The sequence below is a fragment of the Equus przewalskii genome, chromosome 1 (assembly GCF_037783145.1).
Source record: "Equus przewalskii isolate Varuska chromosome 1, EquPr2, whole genome shotgun sequence".
Taxonomy (NCBI): domain Eukaryota; kingdom Metazoa; phylum Chordata; class Mammalia; order Perissodactyla; family Equidae; genus Equus; species Equus przewalskii.
Genome location: NC_091831.1, coordinates 152,677,281 through 152,690,490, shown reverse-complemented (window position 1 = coordinate 152,690,490; position 13,210 = coordinate 152,677,281). Strand labels below are relative to the sequence as shown.

General features: G+C 37.6%; 1 long non-coding RNA gene across 5 annotated transcripts in view; it reads left to right on the top strand.

Annotated features, from left to right (window-relative positions):
• Positions 1–13,210, top strand: part of LOC139084185 (uncharacterized) — a 503,309-nt gene that overhangs the window by 10,879 nt on the left and 479,220 nt on the right. Inside the window, exons 3-6 of one of the 5 annotated variants that reach the window (XR_011541569.1) lie at positions 846–929; positions 4,186–4,341; positions 4,749–4,877; positions 4,976–6,014. The exons of the other annotated variants lie outside the window; for them this stretch is intronic. This is a non-coding gene — a long non-coding RNA (uncharacterized lncRNA). Of the gene's footprint in view, positions 1–845; positions 930–4,185; positions 4,342–4,748; positions 4,878–4,975; positions 6,015–13,210 lie in introns of those variants that run through there. 5 annotated transcript variants of the gene reach the window in all.

The window sequence follows — 13,210 nt, the reverse complement described above, 5'->3', positions numbered from 1 at the left end:
AATGCAAACCAAAACTACAATGTGATATCACACCTCTCAGTCAGAATGGCTATAATTAACAGGACAGGCAATAAGTGTTGGAGAAGATGTGGAGAGAAGGGAACCCTTGTACACTGCTGGTAGGAGTGCAAACTGGTGCAGCCACTATGGAAAACAGTATGGAGTTTCCTCAGAAAATTAAGAATAGAACTAACATATGATCCAGCTATTCCACTGCTGGGTATTTATCCAAAGAACATGGAAACACCAATGTGTAAAGATACATGCACCCCTATGTTTATTGCAGCATTATTCACAATACCTAAGACTTGGAAGCAACCTAAGTGCCCATCAAGGGATGAATGGATAAAGAAGATGTGGTATACGTACCCAATGGAATGCTACTCAGCCATAAGAAATGATGAAATCTGGCCATATGTGACAACATGGATGGACCTTGAGGGTATTATGCTGAGTGAAATAAGTTAGAGGGAGAAATTCAGATACCATATGATCTCACTCATAAGTAAAAGATAAAAACTACAACAAGCACATAGAGACAGAGATTGGATTGGTTGTTACCAGAGGGGAAGGGGGGAGGGGGAAGGGTGGAAGGGGTGATTAGGCACACGTGTGTGGTGATGGATTGTAATTAGTGTTTGGGTGGTGAACATGATGTAATCTACACAGAATTTGAAATATAATTATGTACACCTGAAATTTATATAATGTTATAAACCAATCTTACCACAATAAAAAATAAATAATAATAATAAAATAAATAATAATAACAATAAAATAAATAAATAAATCCAGCTGTACAATAAGCACATTAAATGTCTAATGTCCAAACACCTATAATGCAGGTTGAAAGACTGGACAAAAAAGCAAGTACCAATTACAACCTCTCTACAAGAAATTCGCTTTAAATATGAAGACACCAGTTAAAGGTAAAAGGATGGAAAAAAGATATATGCTATGCCAACACTGTTCAAAAGAAAGCTCAAGTGGCTATATACATTTCAGACAATGTAGATTTCAGAGCAAGGAATAAAATCAATCTCTCTCCCTCCTCAGACCTCTAGTTCTTTAGGTCCCTTCCTGTGAGGCAACACATTACTGGTTTTCTGTATCTTTCCAGAATGAGTTTACGAATATATATGCATATATCACTTTTGTCTTTTACCAAGGGGAGTATACTTTAGTCGCCATTGTGTACTTTGTTTTTTCCAGATATATCTAGGACATTATTCTGTATCACTACATATAGATTTATCTCATTCTTTTTAACTACTGTATAGTAAAGAATAAAGTTTTTTTTTAAAAGTCTCCATCAAGAACACTAGTCTCCAAATTCTAGCTAATGGGGTTAGGTGAAACCACTCCAAGATAGGACTAGAATGGGGGCCAGCCCAGTAGCGCAGAGGTTAAGTTCACATGTTCTGCTTCAGTGGCCAGGGATTCGGCCAGCCATGCTGTAGTAGGCGTTCCACACATAACGTAGAGGAAGATGGCTATGTATGTTAGCTCAGAGCCAGTCTTCCTCAAAAAAAAAAAAAAAAATATATATATATATATATGATTAGGATGTAACTATTTTAAAGAGCACCAGACACTTGCATCTCTAGCACGTTCAAAACTAAGGTCAATGTCTTGACATGACACATTTCTACCCCTGTTTCCCCAACTCACACTTGGACCAATTTATTGTTTTTTGAGAACATCATCCTTCACCTATTTAGTCACCAAGATAATTCTTCACTTTCCCTTTTCCCTTATCCTTCCACAATCAGTAACCAAGTCTTGTAGATGCTACTCTCAAGGTGTCTCAGTAAGTTGGAGACAGATGGTGAAGTTCTTTTTGAAGTTCATTGTTACCTGTTCAATGTATTGGAAATAAGACTAATATCTGCATCCAATTCCAATTGCATTGCCGGATGTTTTTTCTATAAAATTGCATCATAGAAGAACTTTAGTGTTTTTTAAGTGATAAATTGATATTTTATTCAGAATATTTCTCCCCAGATTCTTTCTTAATAATTTGAGTCACTGTTCTTCTTATTTAGGAAGATGTTTCTGGTCTGGTGTGATATATTGTGTTGTATAATTATAATGTGGATGCATGGATCATCTTTCTTTTGACAAGCTTCAAGTACTTTAACAAGTTCTGTATCATATATCCTAGTAACGTCCCTGTGAAATAGGTTGAAGAAAACATTTTCTTTTCAATTTACAATAGAAAGAACAGAGACACAGATCTATCAGGTAATTAGTGCTTAGCTACACAGAGTGTTAGTGACAGAACTGGGACTAGAACTCAGGTTTCCTGACTTTCAAGCCAGATTGTAAGTTTCAGAATCATAAAACTGTCTACTCTGCAATTTAAAAAAAGTAATGGCATATACTCTCACACATCCTGAATTTCTAGAGCTGTAATAATAATCCACTAAAAAAAGAAAAAAAATCTTCCTTCAAGAATCTCATTGGAAAAGAACATTTCTCGAGAAATGTAGAGAATACGTATTCAACCACCGATTCTCTTCATCAAGAACTTCTCTGTAAAATGAACTTAAATTGTGATGACATCAGGCTTAATGTTATACTTGTTTTTATTCCTCTAAAATATTGTCCAAACATATAAATGCCCTAGACTCTAAATCAATCATTTGAAACTGGTCCACTACAGCTTTGAAAATATTGGGAGCATCATAAATGTCATGCCCACCTGTCATTTCTTTTTCATCATGGAACACATACAGCCTGCAGTCATTCATAGCAATATCTCATGGCCCTGGTAAAAGCTTATGAATAACCTTCTCTGTCCACCTGTGTATTTCTGAGTAATTAGATGAATTTGAAAGTCCAACAAACTAAATTCTAAATGGTGACTCAATGGCAAAAGGAATAGTTGAATAAACTAGTTTATTTAAATGGAAAACCTATATTTCTCTGAAGTAGAGCAGTTTGCAAGAAGAACTGGAAAAACTAGCTTATTAAAAGAGAATTTAAACTTGGAAAATTTTCATTGCCCTTATAGTAATATGTTAGAATTTGATTGAACAACATTTTAATTATGTTTACTTTCTCTTTGAGCTTTTATTTCATTAGTAACATTTCTGTACATTGGCTTCGCTCTTTTTGTAGAACCCAATAGGTTAAAATTTTATTCTGCTTACAGATGTGTATTTTTGATTATGTGCATACATAATTCTAGTATTGTCTTTTATTTCTCTTCTACATATTTGAGCATGTGCACATACATGGAGAATACATGATAGTTGAGAACTATTAGATTTGTGAGGAAGGAGACCATATCTTGGTATTTAATTTATCTAAAATAAAAAACATGACTGAAAGGAAATAGGTAGGATTTTTAAGGAAGCAAAATTTACTATAAAATCATCCATGGAGTCAAAATAATGGGAGATGTTTGATGATACATAATAGACAATGAATGCTTAAAATTATTCATTACAGAATTGGTATTATAATCCCAGAAATTTAAAGAGAGAATATTCTTTTGTATCTCCTTACGAACATTGATTTTAATTTTTCTATATTTAATTTTTGTTTGTACTCATTTACACACATAATTTTAAAGTAATTGCTAAGTGGAGTGGATGCAATTTTGTGTTCTGACTTGGAAAAATGAATCCTGTTGACAGATAAGAAATTCTCAGGAAAATTGCAGTGGATGTTAATTTGATTTGATATTTCAAAACAGTAATAATAAAATAAGTAGGAAAAATCACGCTCATAAAATTCCCTGAAATTTTTTTTAAGATAAAAGGTGGAAATATAAATTAATGAAGAACAAATAAATTCACCTACTTGATTTGTTTATAGGATTTTCTTTCTTTTTCTTCATCACTGATTCTTTTTTCTCTCTCAAGCAAAAGGAAATTTGTATGTTCTTACCTCTGCTCTCTTTCAAAATGCATAATAATTGTCATCAATTACTTGAAATATTCCAGTGCTATTAGTGCAGAATACTAATATGTGAATGGATGATAATGTTTTTCCTGTATCAATTAGACCTGGCTAGAAACCCAACATTAATTTTGTATCTCATCGAAAAGACTTTTGTTTCCTAAAACTTATTAAGACCTTTCAAGACTACTTGATTTCCATCCATTGGCCAGATCCCATCTGGTAAATGTAGTATTTATTACTGTTGACCACAATTTCTATTTTCCTTCCTTATAGAGTCCCTTGCTGAGAGACCAATGATCTCTGCCCAGTGATCATGTGATTTGTTTTGGCCAATGAAATGAGTATAGGCTACAGAAGTCACTTCCAGGAAGAAGTTTCAAGAGTCAGCACATGGTTCACTGGTTCTTTTTGCCCTCTGCCAAGAGATCGGTAATCATCTAGACTTTGCTCTACCAGACTAGGTCCTGAAACAAGAGTCCCGGCTGTCCTGGGATGAACACTTAGCATGATTGAGAAGTAAACTTTTGTTGTTGCAAACCACTGTGATGAGAGTTCACTGAAATTTGGAGGCCACTGAGATTTGGAGGCCATCCCAAACACTAAGATTTGGGATGGGGACATTTGGGCAGGTATAGATAAGGCTAAATTGGACAGGCAGCAACCTGACAAGTGTGTACAGGAATGGCTTCTAATGGTGTTGTTAGCTCAAAAAGAATTAACTGTGAAATTTAATTAAATTAACTGATACATTGAATTGTATCCTAAAAGATACAAAAATAGCAACATTTTTTCCTTGAAGTCACTTTTCAAGATTCTCAAATAGTTTTTATTCGCAGACCTCTTTGATACAGAGACACAGAAAACTATTTGCCAAGACGTAAATACACACATACTTGCCTCTCTACTCTCGGCTGTGTGATCTTTAACATCTTACACAACAAACCTTTTTGGATATTGCAGCCTAGGTAAGATATCTCTTTGTATGGTTCCATCACACCTTGTGCTTTCTGGTCATAATATATTAAATGTCTGTATTCTCTTCTAAATTTTCTGTTTCTTGAAGGCAAAGAATGTCCCATTCTATTGTACCAGTCAAGCTAATGGCAAGAAGCTGGGATTTGAAAGAAATTGAATGAAGAGACTTTTTTAGAGTTGTGGGCAAGAGTAAGGAATCACCCAGGGATGCTGAGACACCCAAGAACTACCAACACCAGGAAGATAATAATACCTGGAAGTCTGAAGAGGCAGGGAAAGAAAATGGTGTCATTGGACCTTTTTGGAGGCTGGAGCAATGGATGGAGGGTCACTCACCAGGAGCTATAGTAATAGAGGGATACAGCTACTATTATGATAGTGCACCAAGAAAGGGAAGTCGCAGGGAAAGAAATACCCTGATCTTTTTCTCCATCTGCTCTGCCATCTCCTACCAGTGCCTCCCAATGACAATCTCACAGAACGTCAGAGGGTAAGGAAGCCTATTGACATCGTTCACAGAGATCAGTCTGTTGGGTCAATGAGCAAGGCAGAAAAGGAAGAAGACTAGGTCTTGGGAGGGCAAACAGAAGAACCTACACACTTCCTTATTGCTATAATTCCAGTTTCTATTTCTTTGTTTGCCTGGTGCATAGGAAGTACTTAAAGATATTTGATGGATGAAAGAATGAATAACATAGACATTAAAAGCAAACTAATTAATCTGGATGCTAAGATCAGGCTGTATTTCTTGTATTTTTAGGAAATTATTTTGCTTCAACAAGTTACCTTGTAACTAAATATTGTCATGAGAGCCTTTTAGCTATTGATATTATATTTAGCTATTGATATAAACCACATTTTGAACTCCTATGAAGAACACTAAGTCAAGTAATTTGGGAAGTAATTGTGAAAGATGCAAAAATGAGATGACTCAATTTGAACAAGTTTATTGAGTAGATAACTAAGTGAAGTAAGTGAGTCATAAAATGCAATTCATGGCATACAGTTACAACACAATTACTCAAATTATCACTTATATGATATAGGGTAGAGTGTCAGCTGGGGCAAGGCATCAGGAGATCCCGTGGTTGTGGCAACATTAATGATTAAAAGATTGTGAGATGGGCCATTTTTGTGTTGTAAAGCTTAGAAAAAAGAAAAAGATAAGCTCGGTGCTTGAACTCTTAAACCGAAGCATGAAGGAAATATCAGAAAGTTTCTGTGGAAGTTTTAAGCAAGATCTCCTAACTGAGGGTCCACATGTAGAATTCACATTTCTTTCTTTCTTTTTTTTTTTTGAGGAAGGTTAGCCTTGAGCTAACATCTGCCACCAATCCTCCTTTTTTTTGCTGAGGAAGACTGGCCCTGAGCTAACATCTGTGCCCATCTTCCTCTACTTTATATGTGGGACGCCTCCCACATCATGGCTTGACAAGCAGTGTGTAGGTCCACACCCGGCATCCGAACCGGCAAACCACGGGCTAACGAAGTAGAACGTGCAGACTTAACTGGGCTGGCCCCTAGAATTCACATCTCTGATGCTAAGGTAGGGGCACTTGTTGGGAAGAAACAAAACATTAAGATTTGGGATGGGGGGCAAGGCCCAGTGGCACAGCGGTTAAGTTCGCACATTCCACTTCTTGGTGGCCTGGGGTTCGCCGGTTCGGATCCCAGGTTTGGACATGGCACTGCTTGGCAAAAGCCATGCTGTGGTAGGTGTCCCACATATAAAGTAGAGAAGATGGGCATGGATGTTAGCTCAGGGCCAGTCTTCCTCAGCAAAAAGAGGAGGATTGGCAGTAGCTAGCTCAGGGCTAATCTTCCTCAAACAAAAAGAAAAACAAATAAAAAGATTTGGGATGGGGTCATTTAGGCAGGCAGAGATGAGGATGAGAACTTAGAACCTCCGAGTTCTCTGGAACCCGCCTTGAGAGTAGAAGCTGCTCTCTTCCACTGTAAGGAAATTTTGCAGAAAAATTTTTCAATAATTTCACTTGGAGCTGTTGCCTTTCAAGGGATATCCATTCTCCTCAAGACATTCCCACCATGTTCACCACACCTTATTGCCTCCAGGGCCATAATGAGAATTAAACCTCAGCATAACTGTGAGAGAAAGGTTGCAAAGTTGGCTCTGGGAGGAGATCATTTTGCCAATTTGTATAAGTAAGAATCTGGCAGGCATAAATTAGATTGAATTCTAAAGTGATTAGGTCAAGTCAGATGAACTGTAAGATTGAATTAGGCCAGTGGTTTTCACAGTGTGGTCATTGGACCTTCCAGCATCAGCATCACTTTAGAACTTGTTAGAAATGCAAATTCCGAAGCCCCATTCTAGACCTAACGAATCAGAAATTCTAGGACATGAGGCCCGGAAATCTGTTTGAACAAATCCCCCAGGTGATTCTGGTGCCTGTGAAAGTTTGACAGCCACCAAAATATGCTAAATGTATGTATGTGGCCTCTCTAGGATTTGAGATTTAGTGTTTTGGCTAGAACGGTTAAGAGTGAGTCTAACAGTTGGCTAGTTAATGGAAGACTGGACTCAGAGGTTGCCCATGGTCAATGAGATTGAGATTACAGAACTACTCTGACATAATGTAGAAAAGGAAGCTGGATGGCTTAGAGAAATGAAAATGTTAAAACAGATTTAAAATGTGCAATTTTCTCCACCATCCTCACCTCTTTTACCCCAGAATATCCTAGAGAACATCTCTTTCATCAAAACGTATTAAAATGCGTTGGTGAGGGGAACGGCAGCATCCTTGAAAACCTCTGTAGTGGCTGTCTCTACCAGCTTATGATGGACCTGGGAGATGCTGCTATGAAAATGAACTTTTGAATATAAATCAGGCATTCCAGAGTAGCAGGGCCGAGTGGCTGCTCTTAACTGTCAGAGACAAGGTGGGCATAATTATCCTAATAAGATGTCATTTGCAGAGTGGTAGTCAGAATGTTTTGACCAGCAAGGACACATGCCAATGACTAATTGATCATAAGGTCACTAGGAATTAGATAGATGGGGAACCTTCTACAGGGCTTCTTGACATATAAAATAAAAGCTGATTAAGTCATCCTATGAGAATTCTTAGCCTCATACCCTGTTCTCAGACTTAAGCCAATTCACAGATCTGAAGCCCTTTAATTAGGGAGCAGGTCAGGCCCCTTTGAGGAACAATGTAAACTGCAATATAGCCACAAATGGCCTCTATGTCTTTTCCAGATGAACCTATGGTCACTTTCCAGGATGATTTTTTACTGGGAGAGGGAAATGCCCAGTCCTTCTGGAGGTTTTTAGGTACTGACTCTGAGATAGTGCTAGTCCATAGGATACAAAATACTATGATGGTCCAGTGGTCAGAGAATATGGACTTATGGAGGTCAGGTGATAAATGAAGTCTTGACTCCATTGTATCTGACAATGGCTCCAATAAGTCCACAGACCCATTCTGTGGTTAGTTTTACCATCTCTGAATATATTTAAAAAACACACATATTTTTTTCAGCTGAGGCACCAGCTTAGAAACAACAGCCTGTGAGTTTAGGTTGCCATGCTATAGAATGTGGTATATGCCTTAAACTCACAGTACATATATAGTGCCAAAATATAGAGGTTCAGGAACCAAAGAGTGGGAGTGGGAGTTACCTCTCTCATTATTATATCTTGTATTTCACTTAAGGGCTCAAAAGGTTTAGAAGTGCTAATTCCCAAGGGATGACAATTTCTGCCAGGAAACACAGTCATGGTTCCGTTAAATTAGAAGCTGAGACTCTTCTTTGGCTATATAGGGCTCCTCATGCCGCAGAGTCAACAGAAAGAAAAGGTGGTGACTCTACTGCCTAAGGTAATTGGATCCACTTGCCATGGGGGAATTGGGGTACTGTTATGCAGCAGGGGCAAGGAGAACATGTGTGGAACTCACGGGTTTCACTGAGGAACCTCTTACTACCACTTCATAAGAACATCAGTGGGAAAATGTGGAAATTCATAAAGAGAGCACCATTAAGAATTGTGGAAGTAAAGGTTTGGGTCACCCTACCAGGTAAGGAACCTCAATCAGGAAAAGCATAAGAAAAAGAAAATGATGGATATCATTTTAGGTCTCATGACCATTTACAGAAGCAGGGATTATAGTGGCTACATCTTATGTTAATTTGTTTTCTTTTTTGCCTTTCTCTGCTGCTGAATATGAAAAGTTATGATAGGAGGTTAATTGCGATTTAAGTTTCAGGAAAGAGCAGGAATGAACTGAGTCATTCCATGATTGTAGAATAGCTGGTGGGACTTAGTGTCACTTTTGTGTGTGGGGCAAGAGTTTCTTTGTGTGATGGAAGGCAAAAATAGTGAACTATGCTGGTTATTCTCTGTTCTCCCTTTTCCCATGTGTTAGTTATTCATTGCTGCATAACAAATTACTCCCAAAATCTAGCAGCTTAAAACAGTAATCCTTTATTATCATAGTTTCTGTGGGTCAGAAATCCAGACATGGTTTAGCTAGGTCTTCTGGCTCAGGTCTCTCACAGGGATGATGCTTTATCCAAAGACTTGGCCAGTGAAAGATCCACTTCTGAGCTCAATCACATGCATATTGGCAGGGTTCAGTTCCTCATGTGTTGTTGGACTGAGGGCCTCAGTTCAGGCTGGCCGATTCCCTCATTTCCTTGCCATGTGGGACTCTCCATAGGGCAGCTCATTGCATGGCAGCTGACTTCCCTTAGAGTGAGCAAGTGAGAGAGCAAGAGAGAATATCCAAGATGGAAGCCCAGGATGGAATCCAAGATGGAACTTTATCACAGAAGTGACATTTCAACACTTTTGTTGTATTCTATTTATCAAAAGTGTATGACTTTGTCCAGCCTGCCTTTAAGGGGAGGGTGTTACACAAGGAAATGAATACCAGGAGGCAGGGGTCATTGGGGGCCACCTCAGAGACTGCTTTTCATACCCCAATTCATTCTCTGCCCTATTCTGCCCTGATATGGATACCAGTTGGATTGCATTACTCAGGCTCTTGCCCTCTGGTCTTCTGTTGCATCTCCCCCATGGGAGGCCCAGGCAGGAGAATAAAAGAGGAAAGAGAAATTGGAATATTTCTTTCCCTGCTTTCTTTCTGCCTTCATGCTGTGTTTCTGGCAGTGGCTGCACTCTTCTGCCTCATGACTCTGCTTCCCTAGCATCAGCCGTCACTGAGTGCTGGTAACACCATTTCCTCTGCTTTCTCCTTCAGGCCTAGGGGTAGTTTAGGCTTCCCACAGTTGCCAGTCTCCAGATACCTCCACATTCCTTACTGATTCTTCAGTTCTGCACACATCTTTATAAGTGGTCCTATCATTAAATTCTTTTCTCTGCTAGCACCTTGAATGATACACTTCCCTTAAGGGAAGAGATTATATATTATTATTTTTGTTTGTCTTAGTGCCTAACATGGTAGGCACTTAATCAATGTTGGATGATTAGGTTGATGGGTAGGTGGGTAAACCTAGTTTGAGTAATATGAAAGAAAGGGAAGAGAAAATACTTTAAATTATATGAAAATTTTTCACTGACACAGAGATGTTAGGCTTTTTATGTTTTATCTAAGAGCATAAAGGAGAAAAGAATTAAATGATCTCTAAAGAAAAATGACATTTTAAAGAAGTAATTTTTTTCTTCCGATAGAGAAGGAAAAAAAGAAGCTTACTTAAATCAAGCCGCCCAGTCTACAGTAGTATAAGGTGAATTTTTCAGAGGATTACCAAGTTTATAGAGGCAAAATACATACTGAGTTGGCTTGATATTAAATAATCATAACCAAAGGGTGTGGTTACTTTTATACCATTGCTAAAAAATTAAGATTATTCCAACCGTATGTGTCATGAAAAAACTTTTACCAATGATTTTTGTTGTTATTGTTGAGAAAGATTGGCCCTGAGCTAACATCTGTTGCCAATCTTCCTCCTTTTGCTTGGGGAAGACTGCCACTAAGCTAACATCTGTGCTAGTGTTCCTCCACTTTGCATGTGGGATGCTGCCACAGGATGGCTTGATGAATGGTGTGCAGGTCTGCGCCTGGGATCCAAACCCATGGACCCTTGGCTGCCACAGCGGAGCACACAAATTTAACCACTATGCAACTGAGCCAGCCCCAATGATTTTTAAATTTATATTAGTAATCAAGGACAATTAAACAGCCTTTTGAAAGTACTTAAGAATTTTATGGATATAATACTTCACAACCATACTGTGTTCTAAATATTAATGTACGATAGGTAGGGAACTTTGACCCACTGAAGAAAGACAACTAAAAGGATTTACTATGTTAGATGACCTCATTCTGCAAGATGTATTGTTATGGAAATCTGGCATTTTCACAATTTACTTTGTCAGGACAAACTACCATATTCTCTGAGATGTTGGCTTGTATCCCTTTGCCACCATACTGAAAAATACCCTTAGTTTTCTGGGTTATAATTTCCCTGTCAATATAATACAAATCCTGAAGACCATCTGTTTTCATTCTGTAAAGTGTGTTATAGCAGCCTTACAAATAATTTTCAAAAGCTGACTTGCTCAGTATTTTCTCTACCTGCCCTTACCTCAGGAGACATATACTTGAACAGTAAATTCATAGTCTTTATTATTCCCAAAGCCTACATGGTTACTTGCAGTGGGCAAGTGAATAAGGGAATATTTGCAAGGCTGGTGTAGAGAATACGAGGAAGAACAAAATTTATAGGTAGAATCCAGTCGACTCAAAAACATTTTATTAGTGGGGAATTTATTTTTCAAAATGTATTTTTATATAGCCTAATTACCCAGCTAATTTATGTTTAAAAAAATCTCTAGGAGTACCTTTTCTTGTCTTAATTGGCAGTTTTATTGGCATAGCGTTGACAACAGCCCTCATTAATACAACATTCATTGCACTTAAAGAAACCTAAGATGGTGTGTTACAGGGTGTAAAAATATCTCAAACAACTCTGCACCTTCTTCCCAACATTTGCAATCAGTAAAATCAAAAAGTTGAGAGAAATTAATAAAGTGACAGAAACCAATAATGTTCAAAAAGAAACTCTAACACTAAAAACCTCAACTTCTTAATTAGGTCTTCTCTTCCATTTCAAACACACATGTGTGCAGGCTTACATTCATCTTAATATCAGCTTATTTAAGGATATCCTCCCTTTTTCAGACTTGAACTCCCTTGCAGATCCCAAAAGAGACAAAAGGTCTAGGAAATTGTTCATTTAATAGAGAACCAAGAATTCTTTTAATTAAAAATATTTGTATTCAACCTCCCAAGTGAGTAATAAAATATGTGACTGGATGTGGAGCAGACAAAAGAAAAAAAAATCGCATATCCATTTATTTCTCAAAATCAAAACATTATATCGAGAAATCTGTTACTCACTCACCTGCCAAGTTCTAAGATTAGAAATCTTTGTTTTCACTGCAACAGTTGATGCTACTGAAAACTGCTAAGTCACTTGAGGAACCTGCTCCTGTCCTACTTCAGATGTTTCTTCTTCAATAACTTTTTAATTAAAAAGCTTTACAGATCACCCTAAACTTAGAGTCATAAGAATAATGCGTTCAGATTTTTTCCCTCTCTTTCTGTGTATATACATCTGTAATTCTCCAGATCTGTTCAAATAAGTGCAGTCCTGCAGGTTGAAATAAACCTACAAGTACAAAGTGTGTCTCGGTTCTCGAATTACCTCATGGATTTCTACCATTGTACTAATTAACTTCTAAACTTCATGACTCTGTTGACTGTGTAGTTCCTTCTCTCTGTATCATCTGCTCTCAGTATTGTTCATAGTTAAAAAAATTAAATTAAATTAAACCTTTTCCCATAGGTTTCATTTGAATATGACTTGACCAGTCACCATAGCCAATTAGTCACCATTTCATTAAGACACTACTTCTTTATGCATAGTATTGCCATGGTATATTTGTTTCTTTGTTTGGGGTAGAGAGAAATGTAGTAAGCCACCAAAAGTGTTACGGGTTAAGAGATTCTAAAAGGCGAGAGTCTACTGAAAACCATCCTTCTTCCTCCATGGTGTGATGTTTGAAATTCTTACCATCAGGGTTACTCCATTTAGTTAAGCTGAAGGGGCTAGGACAATTATATAATCTGATAATGTTATAAGGGCAGTAATCCAGTAACACAACACATCATACATGCCTGGGGTAACTGGAGACCTGTCTAAACTAAATAAAACCCATAATCCTTGCCAGTGGGTTTGAGACCAAAGTTAACTTTTCACTGAGTCTTCAGATTCTACAACTTTTCCATTATTTAAGGTACATTCTTCAAAACTCCAGAAAGAAATTAAGGGG